Source organism: Megascapheus bottae, chromosome 9 (assembly GCF_031878675.1).
Source record: "Megascapheus bottae isolate mThoBot1 chromosome 9, mThoBot2.hap1, whole genome shotgun sequence".
NCBI classification, from domain to species: domain Eukaryota; kingdom Metazoa; phylum Chordata; class Mammalia; order Rodentia; family Geomyidae; genus Megascapheus; species Megascapheus bottae.
The window spans coordinates 39578982-39606375 of record NC_143517.1 but is presented as its reverse complement, the minus strand read 5'-3'; the positions used below and the strand labels follow the sequence as shown (position 1 = coordinate 39606375).

The window sequence follows — 27394 nt, the reverse complement described above, 5'->3', positions numbered from 1 at the left end:
CTAGAAACAAATAAAATATGGCATACATATTTATGTAATGTTAGTCCCCTATAAAAATGAAGTTATGGCCGGAGTTTGGCCTAATGGTACAGTGCTTGTCTAACATGCAAAAAGACCCTGGGTTCAATTCCTTGGTACCACATACATAGAAATAGCCAAAAGTGGTGCTATGACTCAAGTGGTAGAGCTCTAACCTTGAGAAAGCCCAAGGACAGGGCTCAGGCCCTGAGTTCAGGCCCCAGGACTGCCCCCCCCAAAAAATGAAGTTATGATAGTACAACATAGATAAACCTCAAAAACTGTAAAGTGAAAGGATACAACAGATCACACATTCCATGTACACAAAATCCAAAATAGGTAAATCCTCAAACAAAACTCAGATTATACTTGGTAGGGGCTTGAAGGAATTGAAGAAAGGGATGGAAGAGAGTGGTTAATCACTGATGAAATGTTTTTTTGAGGGTAATGAAAACATTTGCAAATAACATGGTGCTTGCAACATTGTTAGCATAATGATTGTCTGAATTGTATGTACTCTAAAGTGATTAATTGAGAATAGTGGTTTTTGCCTGTAATCCCACCACAGGTGGCTTATGCCTGTAATCCCAGCATTCTGGCATCTGGAGCAGAAAGATCTCAAGTTTCAGGTCAGCTTTGGAGAGGAGAAGGTTAATTTTGTTCTCTGAATATATGATTTTCAGTTCGATTTTAAAAATACCACATTTATAATTAAATAAAAATATATATTGAATTTATATTTAGCTTGATGTAGTTGGCTTCGTGAATATGTGGATGTTGATAGGCTCATTTACACACACATTTCCTTGCTCCATCAGTTTTAGAGAGCCTAAAAGCAATGGCATACGTAATAATGATCACCAGCTCCTGATTTCTAATACCATTTCTAAATAAAATAACTCAAGTTCCTTAACACATAACTAACTTTAAGACTCAGGCAGGAAGTATGCAAGATGACTTTGTACAGGAAAGTAAGGAAATAATAAACACTCAGAGTAATGAGTATGCATGAGATATAATACTCAACTCCAAGACCTCCCAAGGACCAAAATGGTATCAAGTTGAACTATAAATAAAGCAGTATTCTATTGTAACCTAAAGGATAAAATCAGTATCCTTGAGTCAATTCTGATTGTAATAAGTGAATACATTAATGAAGATATAATCATCCTGTCTACATGAACTCCATATGGTTTATGCACATACTGTTCCTTACAGAAATGAAACACAGCTCTTCATTCTGTAAGTATAGATGGTACATAATGACTTCCAAAAAGAAGTAATTTTATGGGAAAAGATTAAATCTCTGATAAACACTCTCAAGTGTCAACATTGACAGTAAAAGTCATTGGTAGTATGTACTCTGATTAAAATGCAACTTTTGCTGCCTTTCAAAAATTCATAACAAATCTATTCATAAGAAAAACTTAAGTGATGGATATTCTTTTTATATTGTCAGGATAATGTATAGAAGGGTTATAGTTACATTTGTCAGGAAATAGGTGTATTAATTCTCACACATTGATACCCCTTCTCATATTTTTGTCCCCTATTCCTTCTCCCAACCCCCTCCCAATCATCTTGTTTTCCCCCTTCCCTTTCCTATTTCAAATAAACATAAACATATATACAATATACCAGGTAACAAAGTCAAATACAGTAACAATATAAGATTAACCATAAGGGCAAAAAAGAGAAGAGAAATATCATAGTACATTAAGAACAACAATCATACAAGATAAAGCTCTTATTTCCATATTTCATTTAGTCTTATCCTGTATGACATTATGTACCTAGGTTTCAAGCTATTGTAGTTCTCTGCTCGAAGAGTCCTAGATGTGTACTAATTATTACAAATGAGGGAAACCATTGAGCCTATGTTCCTTTGGGACTGGCTTACTTCACTTAATATGATTTTTTCCAAGTCATTCCATTTCCTTATGAATGGGACCATGTCATTCTTTCAGATAGCAGCATAGAATTCCACTGTGTATAAGTACATCTTCTTGATCTAATCATCTACTGAGGGTTGGTTCCATATCTTCACTATGGTAAATAATGCTGCAAGGAACACCATTGTGATAGTGGCTCTACTATGTCCTTGTTTCTGGACATTTGGATAAATGCCATGGAGTGGGAATGCTAGGTCATAGGGGATCTCTATGTTTAGTCTTTTGAGGAATCACCAAATCCAAAGATAAGGTAGTCATTTGTCTGCGGGTTGATTTCTGGTTCGTCAGTTCTATTCCATTGGTCCCCAGGCCTGTTCTTGTGCCAGTACCAACCTGCTTTGGTTACTATAGCTCTGTAATATAGTCCAAAGTTTTTTATTGATATTCCTCCAGCACTGTTCTTTCTGCTAAGGATTGTTTTTGTATACAGGGTCTTGTATTATTCCATATGAATTTTTGGATTGCTTCCTCTATTTCCTTAAAGAATGACATGGGGATATTGATGGGTATTGCATTAAATTTATGGATAGCCCTTGGCAGGATTACCATTTTCATGATGTTAATTCTTCCAATCCAGGAGGATGGGAGGTTTTTCCATTTCCTCAGTTCTGCTTTAATTTCCTTTTTAAAGTTTTTATTATAAAGGTCCTTTGCATTCTTAGTTAATTCCTAAATATTTTATTTTCTTTGAGGCTATTGCAAAAGGATTTGCTTTCCTGATTTCTGCCTGGATCCTCTCGTTGTCGTCATACAGGAAAGCAGTTGGTTTTTGAGGGTTAATTTTATACCCTGCTACTTTGCCAAAGTTTCAAATCAGCTCTAGCAACTTGAGAGTGGAGTCTATAGGGTTCTTTAAATACAGAATTGTGACATATACAAAGAGGGAAAGTTTCACCTCCTCTTTTCCTATTGAGATATTGACAGATTCTTCAAACTACCTAAACAGTATACCTCAAAAATGTCAAGGTCAGGGGCTGGGAGTTTGGCCTAGTGGTAGAGTGCTTGCCTAGCATGCAGGAAGACCCAGGTTCGATTCCTTGGTACCACATACTTAGAAAAAGCCAGAAGTGGTGCTGAAGCTCAAGTGGTAGAGCTCTAGCCTTGAGAAAAATCCAAGGATAGTGCTCAGGCCCTGAGCTCAAGCCCAGGACTGGCAAAAAAAAAAAAAAATGTCAAGGTCAGTGAAAAGGAAACCTAAGAAGCTATCATAGCCAAGAATAGCATAAGAAAAACTTGACAACTACCTGCAATATTCTTTTGGGGATGGGATTTTAGAAAATAGGACAGTAACAATAAAATAAGGAAATATGAATAAAGTATATACTTCAGAACAATTGATTAATATTAGTTCATATAACAAAAATGACAAATTCATGTATTGTTAATAATGGGAAATATGGATATGTAAGCACTCAAACTAGTTCTAAAAGTAAAAGTATAACGTTATATAACAGTATATGTACAAATCAGTGGTATTCTTCACAAACATCACATCAAGATGAAAAATGTTTAGGGGTACTGTTTAGTACAATTTCATGTACATCACAAGCACAAGCATTTAAGTCTGAGTCCCAAATCTAACATTTCATATGATTTGCCAGTCATTTACAATTTCTAAATATTTGTTTATTCAGCTGAAATTTCACAGAGAACTGAAATCTCTTTAGAATTTAAAGTTTTTAATATAATTTTACTGTTATTGTCGAGATGTTGTACAGAGAGGATATCATTTCACAAGTCAGGTAATGAGTATATTTCTTAATGAACAATGCCATCATTTCCTTCGCTATCCCCTCTTGCCCCCATTCCTATCCCTGCCCACAAATTGCATAGTTCATTTTGTACATAGTCTACTGAGTACCATGCCTGCATTTGCTCATCTTTCCCTCCTCCATTTATGTTCCACTTTTGTCCCCAAAAAGACGGAAGAAAAGAAATAACAAAACAAAGAGCAAAAGCAAACATACACAAATAATACCTATGTTTCCCTTCCTGGAATTTGTTTCAATAAACAGTAATTTAAGGCCAGGAGTTTGGCCTAGAGTTAGAGTGCTTGCCTATCATGCACAAAGACCCACATTCGATTCCTCGGTACTACATACATTAAAAAAAAGCTGGAAATGATGCTGTTGCTTAAGTGGTAGAGCTCTAGCCTTGAGAAAGCCCAAGGACAGTGACCTGAGTTCAACCAATGGGAGTGCCAAAAAATAAATAATATTTTAAATGTTCAAATGCAGTATGCATTTGGGTCCCTCCCCTAAGAATATCTTCCTTTAGTTTCATTGTTTGTAGGTGAATGCCTAGAGTCCTGTTTATCACTCCTGTGTATTTTAGATCTAGCTTCTGCAAGTGAGAGAAAACATAAACCATTTGTTTCTCTGGGCTTGGATTACCATAAAGACAAAAGTTCTACAAAACTGTTATCCTATTTCTGCACTAATTCAACTATATTTAACAAACTCATGGAAGCATAAAGAAGAATTCAAATCATTAATATTTATTAAAACTTTAGGTTACCTATGAGAATTTTTTAAAACACACTTTAATCATTCATCTTATGAATGATTAAATATTGTGATAACTAAAATAGTATCATACAGAATTTATAAACTTTTCAAAGTGAAGGTAGAACTCAATATCACTGAATTGACTTTATTTTAAATTTGTATTGTCCACCATGTGTGACATGTGTAAAAGGTACAAATTTTCCACAAATTTTGAAAACCTACAACATGTTATTTTAAATTCTTATCTGAAAACACTTCATTAATACTATTCATTAAATGGACCTTATCTTTCTAAAACAAAAATTAAAAATTAAAAAACAAAAATTAAAATTAAGCTTAGCATTTTACCAAAATCTTCGAGTGTATTAATCTTATAAGGTTTAAAGTATTTTTAAATGTTATAGAGTTTATGTGACAGCAAAAATCAAATTAGGGTAATTTTGTCTAAAAGCATCTACATAGTCATTACATTCTTGTAAGCCTGCCATAAACATGAACTTTTAAGAGGGAAACATTTTGTATAATAATGCCAAAATGATTTTTTAATTTACAATAAAAACTAAGTTATGAAACTTAGTCTTGGTAACTATTTGGCCTAAATATGACCTTATGAGATACTGACAAGGTATACATTAGATTAAAATGTTTGATTCTTTATTCTGGCAGTGATACAATCTTAAACAACTCTGAGGCTTATTGTGGCCTGAGTGGTCAAAGTTATCCTCTGCATTGTACAATGATATTCACAAGAGGGTTTTTCTTTTACTTTTTATGTGAAAGGTACGTACAGAATGTCTTGTTTATGACATATCTACTAAAGGGAAATAATAAAGTACCAGGGCTAACTATACAGCTTATATGCAACAGTAACTGACACTACTAATTTTTTTAGGCATAGAAGAAGCATTGTAAAGCAGGTTGCCTATGGCTCACAGCTGTAATCCTAGCTATTCAGGATCTGAGGAATTCATTTTGAAACCGGGCCAGACAGGAAAGCCCATGAAACCCTTATCTACAACTACCTACCAAAAAAAGCTGAAAGTGTAGATCAAGAGGTAGAGTGCTATCTTTGAGCACAAAAGTTTAGGGGCCACTGAGACCCTGAAGTGTAAGCCCCAGAATTGGCACACACAAAAAAAGAAAAGGCTGTAAATAATCTTAAACCAAATACATAGAAGGAGAAAGGAAACACATCATACTCTCTTATTTAATTTAAGACAACATAATTAGCATTTGTTCACAATAAAAAGAAGTGCATGCCTATAATTCCAATAGAAGCTGGAGGATAGTTGAATTCAAGTATACCCTGAACTACATAAGAAAACCCTAGGACCAGGAGTTTGGCCTAGTGGTTGAGTGCTTGCCTAGCATGCACACAGACCCAGGTTCGATTCCTCGGTACCACATACACAGAAAAAAGCCAGAAGTGGTGCTGAGGCTCAAGTGGTAGAGCTCTAGCCTTGAGAAAGTCCAAGGACAGTGCTCAGGCCCTGAGCTCAAGCCCAGGACTGGCAAAAAAAAAAAAAGAAAAGAAAAAAAAAAGAAAACCCTAAAACTCTGAAGAGAAGAATAAATGGGAAATGAAGAAGCAGGGAAGTAAAACGGGTTAAAAGGAGGAATCCAAACCTTGGAATAAGTTTTAAAGCTTCTTAGATTAAAAACCTTTAGTAGGTGTGAACTACACTGCATTTTTTTCCATTAATGCCTGCGTTTAAACTACAAAAGAATTTTTCAGATCCGTGGCCACTGAATCACCCTCTGCTGGGCCTTTTGCTCTCTCTCCCTCTGTTAGAACATGGTGCAGTCTAAAGCAGACAGTGTCCCAAGCACCTACAGAAAAGTGGTGGCTTCCTGCACTCCTAGGAAGGTGTTTGGTTCCTCCACTTCTGCCATCAACTCTCCATCTCCTTCATCCAGAAAAGCTGAAAACAAGTATGCAGGAGGGAATCCAGTTTGTGTATGCCCAACTCCCAAGTGGCAAAAAGGAATTAGAGAATTCTTCAGTCAGTCTCCTAAAGGTTCTGAAAAAGAAAATCAGATTCCTGAAGAGGCAGGACCCAGTGGCTTAGGAAAAGCAAGGAAAAAAAAACACGTCCTTTGCAACCTGATCACTCGGATGATGAAAAAGAATAGAACTTAATTATTCATATTTGAATGTCTCATGTTTACTGTGGTATCCTAGAAGTTTGTGATGTTTCTCCAATTGGTTTTGTTAAATAGGCATTTAATTTTTTAAAATGTTGCTAAAACTTAATTGTTCAAAAGTAAGTAGTTGCGAATCGAAGACTTTGTAAAATTGTGGCTACTTCTTTACTCATGTTCAGTTTAATGTTGTTTCTTTGATCTAGTGTTAAGCTTCTGTTCTCATAAAATATTAGATTTCATCATTTAATTACTAATCTCCTACTTTGAGGTTTGCGTAGATTTTTGTACTGATGTCATTTTTATGAACATTTGATAATTGGAATGGGGCCATATTTCTATTTCTTTTGTTTGCTCTAAAATTAAACAGGCTTTTGTACATCAGATAATTCAGTATTATTTAAATTTAAATGAAATCTATCATTTTTCAGAAAAGGGAGGCCAAAGACATAATGTTGAAAAAATGATGGGTATCTTTAAAAAAAATGTTCAAGACATTTTGATCTTAATTTTAAATGAATGGAAAAAAAATCAGCAAAGAGATTTTTTTTAAACGCATGTAGAGTCCACCAAAGAGATTACATAGATTACATTAAGGGTAGAATTTTCTTTTTCTAAAATTTTTTTAAAAGATTATATGGGCTAGGAGTCTGGCAAAGTGGCAGAGTCCTTGCCTAGCATGCACAAAGACCACGGTTCAATTCCTGGGTACCACATACACAGAAAAGGCGAAAGGAGTGCTGTGGCTCAAGTGGTAGAGCTTTAGCCTTGAGAAAGCCCAAGGACAGTGTTCAGGCCATGAGTTCAAGCCCCAGGACTAGCTAACATTTTTTTTTTCTTTTTGTGGTACTAAGAAATCAAACCCAGGGCTTCATGCATGGTAGGCAAACACTCTACCACTAAGCTACATTCCCAGCCCCTTAGGTATACATTTAATATAGAATTGCCCTTTGGACTTGTAATTTTCCATTTGTATATCAATGAAAATTGATAGGCAAATCAAACCATAAACCTAGAGCTATGTCTAAAAATCAGTGCTTTACAAGCCCACCAAGCTAAAAAGAAACTGCCCAGAAAACACTGGTGCCATTGGTGCTCCAAATGTTTAAAAATTGTTCAGGGACTTTGAAAAGAAAGTTGTGCTTCACCTGAGAAAACTGTAATCATTGAAAGACTTAAATATTATAAAAAAGAAATTTGTAAAATATAAAATAAAATTTAAAAAAGGAAAGGAAACTTTGAACCTTAGGTATCAAGCAAATGCCAAGTCTAACAATCTGTGCTAGTACTAGACTACTTAATTTAAAAGTAACAACAAAAACAAATCTACAAAAGAAATGAATGGGGGCCGGGAGTTTGGCCTAGTGGTAGAATGCTTGCCTAGCACGCACTGGGTTCGATTCCTCAGTACCACATACATAGAAAAAAGTCGGAAGTGGTACTGAGGCTCAAGTGGTAGAGCTCTAGCCTTGAGAAAGTCCAAGGACAGTGCTCAGGCCCTGAGTCAGTCCCCAGGAATGGCCAAAAAAAGGCCAGAATGGACTGAGAATGTTGCTTAGTGGTAGAGTGCTTGCCTGACATGCATGAAGCCCTGGGTTTGATTCCTCAGTATCACTTAAACAGATTAAGGCCCAAAGTGGTGCTGTGGCTCAAGTGGTAGAGCTCTAGCCTTCAGCCTAGGACTGGCAAAAAAAAAAAAATGAAATGAATGTTTTATAGACCCTGGGAAAAAATTTCAGGAAAGTACAAAAATTAAAAGCATTCATTTTCTTAATTTTGTAATTCTTTACTGTGAATAGCTCAGGACATCAGTTCTAAGTAACAGAATTGACAATTGAGCAAGGGAACATAATTTGGGTTGTATAATTGTTGCTTTAATAAAATTCCTTACACAGTGAAAAAAATAAAAATCTTCAGTGTTTCTATTTCATTTCTTAAAATAATGAGTGATATAAGTGAAGAGGCACATCTAGTGTTTGTTAACTCATTCTTGCTTCCTCATCACACTTTTTGTTTACTGATAGACTGTTTTCAAAACTATTCATGTTTTAGCAGGCAAGTTTTTGTGAAATTTGTTTGAAATAAATGACTACTTACTTAACAAAAAACACAAAATTATCTTTGAAATATTCATAATGCATCCTAATTAATTTACTAGCTATGTCCTTTGCAATACAAAAGCTCTGCAGTTTAATGCAGTCTCACTTATCCAGCCTTTCTCTGATTTGTTGTGATTCTTGGTCCTTATTAAGAAAGTTTCGAGCTGTGCCAAGGAGGCCTAGTGTATCTCCTATTCCTTCTTGTAAAATTTTCAGTGTGTCAGCTTTTACCTCGAGGTTTTTGATCCATTTGGACTTAATTCTAGTGCAGGATGACAAAGAAGGATCCAACTTTAGTAGAAACCTGGGGTTCTACTAGCAGAGATTTGCAATAGAGCAAAACCTTGATATATAAGGCCATATAGTATGAAGCTCATTGAAAGGACCTCTAGGATATAGAAACAAAAGCCATATAATGAATGATTGTTGTCCTTAATGTACTAGGTCACCTCTCAGCTCTTTTGCTGTCCCTTGGTTATCTCATATTGTTACAGTACCTCACTTTGTTATCTGATATATCAGATATATTTGTATTTGGTTATTTGAAATTGGATAGGGAAGGGGGGAAAACAAGATGGGGGGGTGGGTGGAGGGTAATGGGGACCAAGACATGTGAAAGGGTATCAATGTATGTGAATTAATGCACCTTCTATCTGGCAAATATCATGTAACCCTTTTATTAATTACAATAAAAAATATCAAAAAAATACAAAAAAAAGAAATATTCATAATGCAATTGATCTTTTTATGGTCAAAAAGAAATATTGGATCTGGTCATGGTGGCTCACACCTATAATCCTAGCTACTCAGGAGGCTGAGACCTGAGGACTGTGGTTCAAAGCCAGCCCAGGGAACTAAAGACCATGAGACTGTTAGCTCCAATTTATAACTAGAAACAGGAAGTGGCTCAAGGGTAGAGCAGTACCCTTGAGCTGAAGAGCTCAGGGACAGTGCCCAGGCTGAGTTCAAACCTAAGACAAAGAAAAAAAAAATTGGGGAACTGGATGTATGACTCAGGAAATAGTTTCTGCTACCAAGCTTACCTTCCACCTGAGCTCAAACCCCCAATACCTAGTGCCACCAAAAACAAGGAATACTGGGACAGAATATTCTCTGTAGCAGGGACTCATTTACCATGTACAAGGTCCTACATGTTTCTTTTTTGAGACTGGGACTCGAATTCAGTATCTGACAGATTTGCTCACTGTGTTTTACCGCCTGAACCACGTCTCCAACCCCATATATATTTTGTAAGGGTTAAGAGTTCTGGTAATGCTTGTTTTGTTAACTGTGCAACTTTTCTTCATACTATTTGCTCTTACATTTCCTGTGATTATCTTTTTTTGGGGGGGTAGATAGGGGGGTCGGTCGTGGGACTTGAACTCTGGGCCTAAGCACTGTCCCTGAGCACTTTGGCTCAAAGCTAACACCATTCCTCTTGAGCCATAGCGCCACTTCTGGTTTTCTGATGGTTAATTGGAGATAAGAGTCTCAGGGACTTTTTGTGCCTGGTCTGGCTTTGAACCACGATCCTCAGATCTCAGCCTCCTGAGTAGCAAGGATTACAGGCTTGAGCCACCAGTGCCAGCAACATTATATTTTGAAGTATCCATTTCCTTAGTCTACTAAAGGAAACTTTTTTTTTTTGCCAGTCCTGGGCTTGAGCTCTGGGCCTGAGCACTGTCCTTGGGATTTCTCAAGGCTAGCGCTACCACCACTTGAGCCACAGCACCATTTCTAGCTTTTTTCTGTGTATGTAGTACTAAGGAATCAAACCTGGGTCTTTGTGCATGCTAGGCAAGCACTCTGCCATTAGGCCAAACTCCCAGCCCAAAAGGAAACTTTTGTCAAAAATATTACATAGGAAAAATAGGGGAACAATGATATCCAAAACCCTTCAAATGTTCTTTGAACTTTGTTAATTAATGTTAGCTATTGACAGCTTGAATTGGAGAATTCTTTGAATATGTCAGTAACAAGCATTCCAAATTACATAGTAACTTTAACACCAAAAACAGGTTATAAGAATCACTGCCATCATTTATTGATTAAAGAAGACTGCACAGTGAGACACAGTGTTCGATAGAGGAGGTTGTGTTAGGTGAAAAGAAAAAATTGCAAAAATAAAGTCAACAGTAAATCTGAAAAGAAACATTCTTTCAAGAGGAGTTTAAAACTGTGCTTCTTACTTTCAGAATCTTTTCATCATTATATGTTGTTCTTTTCTGGTTCAAAAAAAGAGTTTTCCTTACCTTCTTTTAAAGGTTAAAGCATTAGGCTAGATGAGTTCATTTCAGATGGCTTATTTACCTGTGCATGGATTTATAAGCCACCTGTTTTTACTTTTTCTACAGATGCAAAGTCAATCTCGGGGGCAAAACCCCACCGTTCTCTTTCTGCCACACAAGTGGTAAATAACATTACCCAATAAATTTTAGCATTTCCCCAAATGTGTAGGATACAAAAAATGTATTCATTCGTGTGAGATATAAAAATGTACCCTCACACTTCTGAAATCAACAGCCAGCCATTTCACACTTGGGCCAAAGGAAAACAAACATAATTCTCACTGGCAGCTGGACAACATTCCAAGCTGCCACCACATTAATTAACTCACCTCAATCAGATTCCACTTCAACTTGCACAGCTTGCTGCCAAGACGCCTTGCAATAAATTGTTAGGTTAAATACTGAACAAGGTAAGGAAATGCCATATGGTATGTTGTTATAGAAGGTGGGATATTCTTGTTTAACACTAGTAGCAGGAATTTCCATTTAGCTTTTTGTTATTGTCTCCTGTGGAAAATAAGCATATGTTCTTGCTGAAAAATGATTTGCAGGTCATTGTGAAGAGGAATGGGATGGTAAAAAACATGACAAAATACCTTTCTTCACAAATATCTAAAGTTATTATTTCTGAAATTTGGAGGCAACAGATTACTGCACAAGTACTGGGAGTCCATTCATAGCAAATTGTTGATATTAAGTCTTTGAGGAATAGAAGGAAACAAAGAACTCAAATTTCCTTTTCATTGAAGTATGTTGAGTATTCTCAATTAAATATAAATGATTTAGAATTGGAAAACATCTAGGCTAAGAGTCAAGATTTGATTGAGTCAAGATTCTGTCCCTAACAAGCTGCACCACTTTGGCCAAATCACCTAACATCTCCTACATTGTATGTCACCTATCAGATGAAGGAATCGAACTAGATGAGTGGTTCCCAAATCTCAATGCACATATAAATTTAAGAAACTTGTTAAAAATGTAGATTCTTTGATTCTACACAAAGAACATGAAATGGATTAGTTTTGGTGTGAGTCCCAAAGTCTGCATTTGTAATGAGCAAGAAGTTATATTGCAAATAGGGGAACATACTTTGAGAATTACTGGTTGTGGTATCTGATTCTTTTATCTTTGAGTATGTTTATTCTATTAACTAGTTTCTACCATTGTTTTTATAACTTGGTGTGATTTTGTGAAATAGTGGTACAACTGGAGTTGTGACTCAACCTTTAACCTACATTACATCTGCCTAGTGGACAAGGTAGGACATGATTTTCCAAGTACATGTATTTGCTTACAGTGCTTAGGGTGATAGCTGACTGGATTTCTCCACAAATTCTGTCTTTACATATAGGAAAACTCCAAAGGTAGATTAAGAAAAACATCAAAAGCTATCTTACAGCTCAACCTTATTCATATTTCTGTGATGCTTGAACCCAAGGCCTTGTAACATGCTCCGCAAGTGTTTTTAAAATGAGCTACATTTGGCCTGGTGAGTAATCCTAGCTTTCCAGGAGGCTGAGCTCTGAGGATCAAGGTTCAAAGCCAACTCGGACACAAAAGAACCTGACTCTTATCTCCAATGAACCTCTAGAAAACGGGAAGGGAGCTCAGGGACAGTGCCCACGCTGAGTTCAAGTACCATCACACACACACACACACACACACACACACACACACACACTGGGACAGTGCCCAGGCTGAGTTCAAATATCATCACACACACACACACACACACACACACACACACACACACATACACACACACTGGGACAGTGCCCAGGCTGAGTTCAAGCACCATCACACACACACACACACACACACACACACACACACACACACACACACACACTGAGCTACATTTGTAATCAATTATTTGTAGTAACCTGGCAGGCTTAGTTGCCAAATTGTTCTTGTTTTTGTAAAACTGCTCAACCTGCTCGGCCACCTGCAAGTAGTTAGGACCACCTGCGTGTGGTTTCATCCTTGTGGCTATTGACTGTGGGCATCGTAAGGTGACGTCATATGGTGACCACCACCTGTGTGTGGTATTTATTTACCTTCAGAAGCTCAGCCCCACTGAAGGTCGGGGCTGCTCTCTATCACTCCGAAGGTAGAAAGTTGCCACTGCTGTTAAAAATGACTCCTAGCTTGGTTCACTGAGTGCTCGTGACTCTATTATTGAAGGGTTTGGGCCTCCCAAAGTGGCTCAGATATTACATGATTCATGTTCTTGATTAGATAGCAGTTGTCCTTTTTTATTCTGAGAATATAGCAATGAATGCTCACTTTCTTCATAGACATGCATAAATACACACAATATATAACATATATATGCATGTCTATGAAAAATGTGCATATATGTATGTGTGTGAATATATATAGGGAGAGAGAAGAGAAAGCTGTTTTGTTTTTAATTTCTAGAAAGGAGTTAGGTGTGGTGACATGCCTATAATCCCAGGAGAAACAGGCCTGAAGCCAGGAAAGCTCGGGTCACAAACCATTTCTGAGGCATGGTGAGATTCTGTCTCAAAATATTCTAGAATTTTTAAATTATACTTGTTCTGGGCACTGGTAGCTCCTGCCTATAAACCTAGGTACTCAGAAAGCTGAAGTCAGAAGAATCAGGCTCAAAGCCAACCCAGAAACGAAGACAAGTCCAGCTGAAATTGGAACTGTGGCACAAGTAGTGGAGCTCCAGACTTGAGTGAAAAAGCTCTGAGATAAAGCCCCAGTTCTGGCGCGCATGCACACACACACCCAAATTTGCGCTTGTTTCTAAGGCTACAAAAAAGGCTAAGAGGAAGGGAGTTTGGCCTAGTGGTAGAGTGCTTGCCTAGCACGCACGAAGACTCGGGATCAATTCCTCAGTACCACATATATAGAAAAAAAGCCAGAAGTGGTGCTGAGGCTCAAGTGGTAGAGCTCTAGCCTTGAGAAAGTCCAAGGACAGTGCTCAGGCCCTGAGCTTGAGCCCAGGACTGGCAAAAAAAAAAAAAAAAAGGCTAAGAACTAAGAACTTATGGATAATTTTAGTAAGAAAAGGAAAATTATATTACTGTACCTTTTACTTAAAGTATAAGTTTATGAGTTTCTTCTATCTTCTTCTTTTTTTTTTTTTGCCAGTCCTGGGCTTGAGCTCAGGGCCTGAGCACTGTCCTTGGACTTTCTCAAGGCTAGAGCTCTACCACTTGAGCCTCAGCACCACTTCTGGCTTTTTTCTATGTATGTGGTACCGAGGAATTGAACCCGGGTCTTCATGCATGCTAGGCAAACACTTTAACCACTAGGCCAAACTCCCGGCCCCTCTTCTATCTTCTGAGAAGAATAGTTGTCTTAGTATAGCCTCAAATTAGGAAAAAATGAACATCCATAACTGTTCCACATAAAATAGAGTACTGCACAAGTTTTTCTCATCATATTATAAATTTCACAGACTTAATTATTTCACCTCTTCAAGCTGTGAAATCATCTTTGTCCTTCTGTCACAGCAGGATATATAAATGCAAATCACTGGATTCTTTCCTATCCCATTTGCATACACATGCCTGATTTATTGAGATTGAATCCATTCCTCTCAAGCTACTACATTACAAACATCTCCAAGTTTGTTTTTTTGTTTTTTGGTTGTTGTTGGTTTGGTTTTTTTGTCAGTCATGAGGCTTCAACTCTGGGCTTGGGTGCTGTCCCTGAGGCTCTTCAGATCAAGGCTACCGCCCTACACCTAAGCCACAGCGCCACTTCTCCTTTTGTAGTGATTAATTGAAGATAAGAGTCTCACATTCTTTAGTGTCCTGGTGGCTTTGAACCACGGTCCTCAGATCTCAGCATCCTGAGTAGCTAGGATTATAGGCATGAGCCACTGTGCCTGGCTAACATCTCCAAGTTCTAATACTGTTCCTTAGACTACAGGTGTGTGTGTGTGTGTGTGTGTGTGTGTGTGTGTGTGTGTGTGTGTGTTTCTCTTATTGATCTTTGCATTTTCTTCAGCTATTAAAATCAGGCTTTTTGGTCAGTAGATACTCAATAAATGAATGTTGACAATATTCTGGCAAAGGTGTTGAAATCCCGTTGCACACTTCCTTGTCCCCTGCAGGTGGTGCTGGCAGATAGGTTCTCTACTTATTTCATCATAATTATTTGAGCTGATAAAGATGCTCTCAGTACCTGGTTTAATGCTGTTGTAATTATCTATTTTACTTCCTCTCCTCACCTTAGTTCCTGAGTCAGAGAGAAAAACAAACAATGAAAACTGATTCAGGTGAAGAAAAAAAGAGATACTAAGAAAACATGTTACCAACTCCAGCAGTAAAAATATGCTGTGGATCTTAAAGGAAGAGATTTTGTGTATTTTTATGTTCAAAAGAAGACATATATTCAAATTATCCCATAGTACTCTCATCTCCGCAAATGTATTATATTAACTACAGAACTCTGCCACTTGTAAAGTATTTCTCATTGTAATCACATATCATTATTTGTAGTGTTTGGGGCCTCATTTAAGATTTCCTGTCCAACCCATGGGCACCCTTTTCCCTGCGCTTGGTAGTCTCCCCCTCTGTTTTCTTCCAGATTACCAAAATATTACTTATTTAACTGTCTGAAATTCCATACTGGGATGAGAGGTTCTACAAGGTAGAGACTTTGTCTTTCTCATCTTTACATTAATCCTAGTTGAGTCTTAAAATGTGTTAAACACTAAATAAATAAAGCAATCAATAAGAATATTGTCAGCCACATAACTTTAAAATGTCCTGTGACCAAGGATGAATTTTCCTTGTATTTTTTTCTGCTCTGAAGTTTTCAGAAGCCTAAGTTGAGATCAGTAAAGATAGACAATATTGCTTTTAATTGACACAAAATGATCTTTCCCCACCTACATTTCTAGCCCTCTCTCCCACATTCCCGTTTGAATCACAACTACTAAATCATTCTGTTTTCTATTGTCTTCTCTCTCCTTCCCTTTTTCCTTTCTCCTTCCTCCTTCCCCTCTCCCTGACATGCCTTAGGCTCTTCTATTTTGGAGATTATGCTACCCTTTATGTTTGCTTTCAGTCTGTTTTAATCAATTCTTCTCAAAGCAGTTCTTAGGAGGCCATACATCAAAACTATGTCCATATTAATGCAATGAGCCTATTTGCATCCTCACTCTTAGTCTCCTACAGGTGTACCATGGTCTATTCCAGAGGTTTATGATATAATAAATACAGAGAGGAGAATCTAGTGGTCTTGTCTTAAAACTATATGTTAAAACACAAAATATGAAACCATTCCACTTGCTTGACAAAATACTTTTGTTTGAAAATGTAAGTTATTTTTTTCATAAAAACTACTCTGTGCTTGTTAGCATATTATTTTCTTTTAGCAGTGCTGGGGACTCAATCCAGACCTTACACATGGTAGAGAATCACTCTTCCCCTGAGTTACAACCCCATGTTAACATATAATTTGTTTTCAATAAATGAATATTGTAAATGTTTCTCAGTTTAAACTTGTAATGTGGCAAAACAAACATAATTCACATCAACAAAACCTCTCAATAATCACCTCAATAACTGAAGTATATTCTAATGGGGTCCTAAGAATTCCAGTATTAATCTAAATCTGCATCTTTAACAGTCCAAATCAAGGCACTTCCTCTGAATGAGCTCTGTGACAACTAGAGATGATCTCTCTCTTCTGTCTACTCTGAATGCCAAGGCACTTCCATATACTGATGGTTCTCTTGCATGATTCACTCACTATAGACCTGTGTCAGAATGGAATTAATACTGTTATACTGATTAAGAATGACAAGTGGAGTTTGTTAACAATCATAATCATTTTACTTTACAGTCTCTTATTATAGTCTAACCAGCCTAAAAGGAAAAACAAAGAGTTTTCTTGACTTTCCAAATTAAAGAAAATCACAATAAAGTTAAAACAAACAAACAAACAAATGGGGCCGGGAGTTTAGCCTAGTGGTAGAGCGCTTGCCTATGCATGAAGACCCATGTTCAATTCCTCGGTACCACATACATAGTAAAAAGCCAGAAGCCACTTGTGCTGAGGTTCAAGTGGTAGAGCTCTAGCCTTGAGAAAGCCCAAGCACAGTGCTCAGGCCGTGAGCTCAAGCCCAGGACTGGCCAAGAAAAAAACAACAACAAAAAAGCACATATAATACTTGTTATGAATTTTTGAAGGGTAAGGGTTTAAATTTAGGGCCTAGGTGGTGTTTCTCAAGTTTTTCTCTCAAAGCTAGTGTTCTACAACTTGACCATATCTCCACTTCCAGTTTGGTTTATTTATGAATTTTTGAAGGGTAAGGAGTTTAAATTTAGGGCCTAGGTGGTGTTTCTCAAGTTTTTCTCTCAAAGCTAGTGTTCTACAACTTGACCATATCTCCACTTCCAGTTTGGTTTATTTGTTTGTTGCTGGTTAATATGACATTAAAAGTCTCATGGACAATTCTGCCTGGGCTGTCTTTGAACCACAATCCTCAGATCTCTACCTCCTGAGGATTATAAATGTGAACCACTGGCACCTAGCCTAATTTTTTCTTATCATAAACCTAATAAATGATCACTGAAAATAACTAAATTTTAAAATGTGAATTAAAATGAAGTCACCCAGGAGCGTCTCTGCGCAAACACAGGGTGCTTGAGACAGGGGACAAGAAACAAAGTTCCTGAGCTGCCACCTGGCGTACTGCAGTCAGAACCGCGGAAGCCATGGCCTCTAAACTGCTGCATGCTGTCATCTGGGGCCACCAGGCTCTGGCAAGGGCTCCGTGTGCCAGAGGATCGCCCAGAACTTTGGCCTCCAGCATCTCTCCAGCGGTCACTTCTTACGGGAGAACCTCAATGCCAACACGGAAGTTGGCGACATGGCAAAGCAGTATTTAGAGAAAGGTCTTTTGGTTCCAGATAGCGTGATCACACTCCTAATGATGTCAGAACTGGAGAACAGGACTAGCCAACACTGGCTGCTGGATGGTTTCCCAAGGACATTAGTGCAGGCGGAAGCCCTGGACAGAATCTGTGACCTGGATCTAGGGATCAGTTTGAACATTCCATTTGGAACACTTAAAGATCGACTTAGCCAACGCTGGATTCATCCTTCTAGTGTATAACCTGGACTTCAACCCACCTCCCGCGCATGGAATCGATGCCATCACTGGGGAACCATTAGTCCAACAGGAGGATGCTAAACCTGAAGCTGTGGCTGCCAGGCAACGATGCTGCGAAGCCAGTCATCGACCTATACAAGAGCCGAGGAGTTCTCCACCAATTTTCAGGGACAAAGACTAACAGGATCTGGCCTTACGTGTACTCACTTTTCTCAAACAACATCACACCAATTCAGTCCAAACAAGCATACTGAGCCTGCCCTGTCGAAGATCCAGAAAGACGTGATTGTTCATAAAATCTTGTGTGTGTCTAGTATGGGTGCCGTGTCCATGAGAAGGCTTGTAGCAGTTTTATTTTTTTTTTTTTTTGCCAGTCCTGGGCTTGAGCTCAGGGCCTGAGCACTGTCCTTGGACTTTCTCAAGGCTAGAGCTCTACCACTTGAGCCTCAGCACCATTTCTGGCTTTTTTTCTATGTATATGGTACTGAGGAATCAAACCCGGGTCTTCATGCATGCTAGGCAAGCACTCTACCACTAGGCCAAATGCCCAGTCCCGCTTGTAGCATCTTTTCTAGTTCGAATGTCAAATTTCTACTCTGTCAAGACCACGGTCTTTCTGCATGCGAGAGTGGTGACCTCTGGTTTCCCCCTCTTTCCAAAGGCTGTCCAACTATCTCACCAGCAAACCTGAGAGCACCCAGGGCTCCAGCCCCAGCTTCTCTCAGTTCTCTGCTGTGTAATTAATGAAATGAAGCTGATTACACTCACTGGCTACTTCTGCCTTGACTGACTGTGCCCTCATGTTCCCTCCCTTTTTTTCCTGGTATAGAGTAATAGTTTCTATGCATCCCTGCATTTTGTTTCTGCTCTATCTTTTGACTTCCTAGGCTATTACATAATATAGATAATTATTGTATTACTTTCCCTCCCTCCTGCAAATTCCTCTGAGATGAAAGGGACTGCATTGAATTTCTTTATGTACCAGAAACTGAGCCACACGGAGGGTCTTTTTTAAATAGCTAGTCAAACTCAAGGATTCACTCTTATGAAAGATTCTCAAAAGTCTTGGGAATCCTCAGGAAATACAGGAAATCCTCACTGATGGAAATGTTGAATAGCGATCATATGTCTTGTTACTCAAGACAAAATGAATTTTGAACATGCTGCTAGATATATTTTTCTTTATGAGTGACCCAGATAGATCATAGTGAGGAGAATGGAATCTGCAGGGTAGAGGAAACATTGCACTAGGTATGTGTAGATTGAGCAGGACAGCAGTATAATTATGGGAAAACAAAAAAATTATTTCCCCCGTTCTTGCATAAAGATGTGGTCTATGGGCTGACCATAAAGTCTCAAAATTAAGATAATATTTTGTCTTTCATTGCATCAATAAACCATTCGTTGAAATATGTTCCTGGTTTCCAGACTTGGTGGCCACCTTGAATAATTCTTGCTTTCCTCTGGGAAGAACAGTGAAAGTTTCCTGCTGCCTTAAAAAAAAAATGTAGTCACCCATAGTGCCATCCTCTGAAGGTAATAACTAATAATAGTGCATATATTTCCAGTAAGTTAAATATATTTTTTACTAAATTTGTTATTGGACACACTATTATTTTTTTCTTTTCTTTCTTATTTTTTTTCCATTTCTGGGGCTTGAACTCAGGGCTTGGGCACTTCCTTGAACACTTTTTCTCAAGGCTCTGCCACTTGAACCACAGCATTCACTTCCAGCTTTTTCTGTGTATGTGGTACTGGGGAATCGAATCCAGAGCTTAGTGCTACCACTAGGCCATACTGCTGGCCCTTATTATTCCTTTTATATACTATTTTGTTGTTAAGTTTATGTTTCTTTCATTTATTGCCATATAGTATCATAACAGACTTAAGAAAATGAGTAATGCTCTTTTTAGTATTTAATTAAATATCTATTTGTTCCCTTGTATGAATAGAAATTATATATTCAAGCAACTTTGTAATGAATTTTTAAAATAATATATGATGAACACCTTTCTATGTCATTAACTATTTGTTATCTTACCTTTTTATAGTCCATTTATAGTTATATTTAACCCTATCAATCATTGAAGCATTAAAATTCACTCTATCTGTTCTGTACTCCCAATTATCCTGGGATTTTATTATTAATATATGTTTCATATATCTGTGGTGGTTTCTTCAGAATAGTCTTGGAGAAGAATTATGTGAACATCATTAAACAAACATTTTAATTTAAAAATGCAATCATCTTCTGATGTCATCTCTACTTTTCCAATGAAGGAAAAACAAAAGTATGAAACACAAGAAAATGATGATATTGACTATGTAAGAAGAAAGTGAGGAAGCAAATGAAAGAACTAAACCTAAGGTGAAACTACCAAAGGGAAGAAAAGAGAAGGAAAGGAAGAAGTATGAACAGAACAAAGAATTGCTGACAAAGAGTAAGACAAAAACTGAAGAGAAGTTTAGAGTCAGTTAGATGTAGATGTAAAGTACACTCATTCATGAGACCTTAAACAATGAGAGTAGAAATCCAGCCAATCCGCTTCAACTGTCATTACTTTGACTGACCTTAAACCCAGAGGCTTACCCTTTATAGTTGTGTTCGTGCATGTATGCACTCACGCACACATTTTATCTTTCTCTCCTATCAAGAAAAGTAAAACAGTAACACCTACTGCTCTGTTTTCTGATACTTAACCTCTGGTATTTAAGAATCTTCTTGACTTTCCTTACCTTAACTAGAAAATATGAGAAAACAGGTTGTCTTTTTCTCAGGAGATTTTTGGCACTTCATGTTTCTAATCATGCCAAGAAAGTGTTCAGGCATTTTATTTGGCTATTCCACTTGAAAAATGTAAATTAAGACTGCCTGCCTGTCATCAAAAATATCATCTAACTTAAAAAGAAAGCTTATCAAATATTGAATAAGTTCTATTTAAATCAAAAGACTTAAATCAGTTTCTTCTTGCCCCAAAACAATGCCATTTTACAATTTTTTATGGCTAACTAAGTTTAAGAGTGATGGCATCATCACCCTTATGGGTGGTGGAAAATTCACTTAAATAAGCTCCTGTATTTGACTACTCTTATCCTTTGAACAGTGTCACAGATAAGGGTGACAGTGGCTTTCCACACAATTAATTTTCCTTAGACACCAACAATAAAACGTCACATGGAAAACATTTAGTATACTTTAGTTGAGGGAAGTAATCTACAAAATACAATGATAATGAACCAGTTGAAATGAAAAATATGGGGACAGAAGTGATCAAAATTCCAATCTGACACTAAGTTTAATAGTTAACAAACTAGCAATCTAAATGGAGTAAAACCCAACCATATTGTCAATTCCTCCCATTCAGCAGAATATTAAAGAAATCCTTTATTTTTTCCTCCCCTAATATCTATCTTTCCATAACTCCGAAGCAATTGGACATTCAAATATCCAATTTCTGACAGTCTCATTAAAAAAAGCCTATGCACACATACTCAAAGTTCCTAAATCAAGTTAGTTATATTTATCTCATTCCTTCCTCATTTACTCTTGCCTTTTCCTTTTCTGTAGTTCCCTTCATTCTTATCTCCAGTGCCCAAACTTGAATTGTTACATCTTTATAGATGGTAAAATCTTTAACTGGTGATTAAAATATAAAAGTTCTGGCTCTTAGGTTTCAAAAACTTACCTCTTAGACAAAGAAAATTTTAAAAACTCACAAACTATTTTTTGTATTCAAATACTTTATATGAAACAAGTTTTAACATATTTTCTGTATCTATACTATAGATACATAAGAACAATTACAGTATCCTTTTTTTTTGCCATTCCTGGGGTTTGAACTCAGGACCTGGGCACTGTCCTTGGGGTTTTTTTAGGCCAGCATTCTACCACTTGAGCCACAACACCATTTCTGCCTTTTTTCTGTGTAGTGGTACCAAAGAATGGAACCTGGGGCTTTGGGCATGCTGGGCAAGCACTCTACCACTAAGCTATGCTCCTGGCCCATAGTATCCCTTTTTTTCTTTTTTTTTTAAAAAACTATATTTTCTTTTCCTTTTTTTTTTTTGTTTTGCCAGTCCTGGGCTTGTGCTTAGAGCCTGAGCACTGTCCTTGGACTTTCTCAAGGCTCGAGCTCTAACACTTGAGCCTCAACACCACTTCCGGCTTTGTTCTATGTATGTGGTACCAAGGAATCGAACCCGGGTCTTCATACATGCTAGGCAAGCACTTTAACCACTAGGCCAAACTCCCGGCCCCTCTTTCTTTTTTGGTTTTGTTTTTTGTCGGTTGTGGGGCTTAAACTCTGGGCCTGGGCGCTGTTCTGAGCTCTTCAGTTCAAGGCTACCGCCCTACCCCTTGAACTGCAACACCATTTCCAGTTTTCTGGTCGTTAATTGGAGATAAGAATCTCACAGACTTAGTACGAGGCCTGGCTTTGAACTGCAATCCTCAAATCTTAGCCTCCTGAGTAATTGGGATTACGGGAGTCAAAGTATCCAAAATACCACATTTTTTCCATCCATAAAGACATTTTTTTCATATTAAAACTTGTATCTTCTGGGTTGAGATTTTAGCTTGGTGGAAGAGCATTTACCTGGCAAGTGCAAGGCCCTGAGTTCAGTCCTCAGTTCTGCATAATTAAAAAAACAAACAAACATGTATCTCTGGAAGTGGTGCTGTGGCTCGAGGTGTAGGGCAAGTTCACAATACATGAACACAGTATTGTGGAATTCGGATCAGCTAATTATGGATAATATTTTCATTATACTCAAGGGCCTTGTTTAATGATTTTTTTTGAAAAAAACAACTGATATTATGTAAACTAAATCTGCACTATCCAACATGGGTGCCACTAACCACATATGGCTATTTACTTTAGATTTTCATAAACTGATTTGTTTGGAAGTATTGGCATTTGAGCTCAGGACCTCACCTATGCTAAGCAGTTACTATGCCAACTTGAGCCATTCCACTAGCCCTTTTTGTATCGAATACACACACACACACACACACACACACACACACACACACACACACACACACTCCAGAATGTTTGCTTTGGCTGTGTTCTACAAGCTAAGCCACACCTCCAACCCTTGTACTGGTTATTATTGATACAGCACCTCAATTTCTGCCTAGGCTGGCACGGACTGAAATCATTTTTATGCTTCCTCACATTGCTCGGACGGTAGATACACTGTGCCACTTATTGTGTTTTTCCTGTAGATGGAATGACAGGGTGAACCATCACACTGAGCCTCTTGCCTGGAATGACTTTTAACCATGATCTCCTATATCTCTTTCTTAAAAGTAGCTAGGATTAGAGTCGTGGGCCCCACAATGGGTAGACTTTAATTTAAATGAAATTTAATAATAAATTTGGTACCTCAGTCGTACTAGTTACACTGAACTGCTCAACAGCCACATGTACCTATTAACCACACTACTAGATAACACAGGAATAGAACATTTACATCATCACAAAGTTTATGCTGAAGAATACTAGCCTAGATGAGTCAAATATAGCATTCATTAATAATCAATACAGTAATTAACCAGTCATAACAAATTGTAGCTAAATCTAAACTGATTGTCTTTTATAATAAAGTGGTAAGATGATTAATACGCTAATAATGATCATTAAAAATACTTTAAAAGGGCCAGGAATGTGACCTAGTGGTAGAGTGCTTGCTAGCATGCACAAAGCCCAGGGTTCCATTCCTCATTACCACATACACAGAAAAGGCAGCAAGTAGCACTGTGACACAAGTGGCAGAGCACTATCCTTGAGCAAGCCCCAGAACTGGCAAAAAAAAAAAAACTATTAAAAAAAGAAATGGATTCAGAGGGTGAGATAGGATAATCTCAATTCATAGCCATCCATGAAACGCTTATCTCCAATTAACCACCAAAAAGTTAGGAATGGAGCTGTGGCTCAAATGGTAGAGCAAAAAAAGTCCAGGTAGAGCATGCAGGACTAGCTAGTATGTGCCACATGTACACACATACACACACACACGTACACACACACACAGAATGGAAAACTTAATTCACATGAACTTTATATTTCCCCTGCCCTTCTTATAAATTGGCAAGTATATGTGTATCCTTCACAGTGTATGTGAGCTTAATTTATAACTGTTTTAAATGTTTATCTTCCATAAATTCTCCCAGAAAAATATGGAGACTGAGTCAAATTCTATGAGACTAGGTTAAAAGTCCAGATTAGCATTAATACACTTACTTACGTGTGCTTAAATTTCATCATATGAAAGTCTTTGAGCAATTAAACTGTGTGAACTGAAGAAATGTAGCAAACTGGCTGATGAACTATTATCATCTCTCCCAAAATATGGACAGTCAGAGCATTCCAATATATCTCCTGCCAAAGGCTCTTGGAGCATGGCTACAGAAATAGTTCTGGAGCTAGAATAGGTTCTAGAGCTAGAATCGGTTATATGTGGGGTTTTTGTTTTGTTTTGTTTTCCTATTATCAACTTACTCTGGGAAATACACCTGCTACACAAAGCTTATCACTCCTAAAATGATCTGCGAATTTATTAGGAATGCCAACAACTATTCAAGTCAGCCAGTTCCACAAAAGAAAAAGAAAATTGCTTTGATCCAATTCTCTGGATGTAATGGCAGAGCTCACTACCACCTCGTGAAGGGATTTAGAATGGGAAAAATTGAAAAGACCGTTGGATCAGCTGCCTTCTTTCAATAAAGCTATCTGAAATCTATAATGTCCTTTTGTGTTTGGCATAGCTTTTCTTTTGTCACAACCCTTCATAGCACATACTTTGTTTTACATAGAGCTGTGGACTTTTCAGCTCAGCATGTGTTTTTTTTAACAATGTTTTCTGTCACAAAGCCAACTGTGATTTGGCCCCTGCCCTTTAAGAGCTCTTTCTAGCAGTTACTAACCATATATAAACAGATAAGTTCTAAGACAGAATTTAGCAAATCCTGAAATGGAAAAATCAAAGGAGACAAGGTCACAGTACGATTTCCTGGAAGGATATCTAAGCAGAGTCTTGAAAGATGAACGGCAGATAGCAAAGTGAGAAAGAGACAAGAAAAGGATAATTATAAGCAAAGAATAGAGGCATAAAAATACACTATAAATTCTGGGATTCACATGTATCCTCATTTTGCTGGAACAAATGTCAGAAATAGGAAGGCAGGGTTTGTTTTTTTCTCTAGATTATGGGGAACTATTTTTAAATATGCTTTGGAGATAAGAGTCTCATGGACTTTCCTGCTCAGGCTAGCTTCAAAATACAATTTTCTCAGATCTCAGTTCCCTGAGTAGCTAGGTTTCACAGGTGTGAGCCATTGGCACCTGGCTTTAAAATTTTTTATTATTATTTCTTGGGGTTTGAACTCAGGGTCTGAGCACCGTCCCTGAGATTTCTTGAAGCTAGCGCTATACCACTTGAGCTACAGCACCATTTCCTGGGTTTGAGGAATCAAACCCAGGGCTTTTTACATGCTAGGCAAGCATTCTACCACTAAGCCATGCTCCTACCCCCAAAATTCATTTTTTAATCTCTTCCATGGCAAAGCAGTTTTGATTCATTAGATAATTTTAATTTTCATGTCATTCTAGATCTTTACCACCTTATAACCAAGGATAAGAATTAATCAGCACAATCTCAGAAACTATCAGATTTCCAATGATCATGTTTGCAAGTATTTTTGAAAACATAATAATTGAGAAATGAGGAACCTAATTATGTAGTCAAGGTATTTTTCAGGTTCACAAAGTGTTTTTTGTCTTTTTCCTGATTAGTGGGTTAGGTGGTTTTAATTAGAAACTCTATGAATGATAAAATAACTAGAGAACAGAAAGAGGAAAACAGAATATAAAATTTTAGGTACAATATAGGTTGTCGCTAAATGAAAGGACCTCCAGGATATAGAAACAAAAGCCATATAATGTGTGATTGTTGTCCTTTATGTACTGTTATTTCTCATCTCTTTTGTTGTCCCTTGGTTATCTCATATTGTTACAGTATCTTACCTTGTTATCTGATATACTGTATATATGTTTATTTGGTTATTTGAAATAGGATAGGGAAGGGGGAAACAATATGAGGGGCGGGGGTGAGGGGAGGGAAATGGGGACCAAGACATGAGAAAGAGTATCAATGTTTGTGAAGTAATGCACCTTCTCTCGGGTGAATATAATGTAACCCTTCTATTAATTACAATAAAAAAGAATTTAAAGTTAAAAAATATTTCAAATAAAAATGTTACATTATAAAAAAAGACTAAGGTACAACAGGGAGGAGATCAATAGGCTTATTAGAAGGATGAACTGAGGTGTCTGACACGCTATTTTTGTAACTGGATCTGTAAATAAACAGTGATGCTGGCAAAAAATATTTAGGTACAATGCACACAATCCTAATGATGACTCTGAATCTGAGCAAACCAAAAATCATGTACTAACTTGTACCAAGGAAGCCAACACAGAATAGAGATCTTTATTACGGATACAGAGCTACACAGCAGACAATTGTCCTGGTGTAGTTAGTACACTGAAGGAAATAGGCCAATCAGGTGAAAATTTCACACCTTTTTTAAGAAACCAGCAAATTGGTAGGTGAAACATACATTTACTCTGCCAGTCAGGTACTTCAAAGGTACGGCAAATTTTATTTGAGTTAAAAAAATCAATAGAATTTCTTAAAATAGGATTCTATGACTTCCTGTAACAGAGCACTCCCAATACCATCTGTACCTTGAGAGTTTGGAGAAGCATTTTTATGGCTTTTGTAGATGTTCCAACATCTACAAAATACCACACACACAAACTCATTCACACACAGACACGGGCACACACACACACTTTACCACCTTTGAAAGACTACTTTAATTACTTAGCCTTCCAAAATGAACAGATTAATGACCAAAAGAATGAAAATAAAGTAGTGCTGAATAGGAAATCGAACAACCAATAAAAAAAAAAAAACAATGTGCAGAAATTGGAAGCAAAACCATGCTCATGTGAAAACACAGCCAAAAAACTTAAGCTGATGTTGGATTATTGTGAAAGCAGTTTCTGGCTTGCTCGATAAGTGAAACAAAAAATTGTAAATGTTTTCTATTCCTCTACCATTATTTAGGGAAAATTTTCTGAATAAAAAATGAATATTAATTAAATTTCATACATACAGCAGGAATACACTGTTCTTGGGAAGAAATAAACTACTTGATAAGCTTCAATTACATATATATAATTTTGTTTTGCAAAAGCATCTGAATTATCATTGA

The 27394-nt window shown here is 37.3% G+C and overlaps 2 pseudogenes; both read left to right on the top strand.

The window, feature by feature from the left end:
* The first annotated feature begins 6272 nt into the window (after nt 1–6272).
* On the top strand, nt 6273–6685 carry LOC150059064 (PCNA-associated factor pseudogene; annotated as a pseudogene).
* An 11028-nt stretch (nt 6686–17713) lies between these two features.
* LOC150059063 (adenylate kinase 4, mitochondrial pseudogene) lies at nt 17714–18365 on the top strand (annotated as a pseudogene).
* The last annotated feature ends 9029 nt before the right edge of the window (nt 18366–27394 follow it).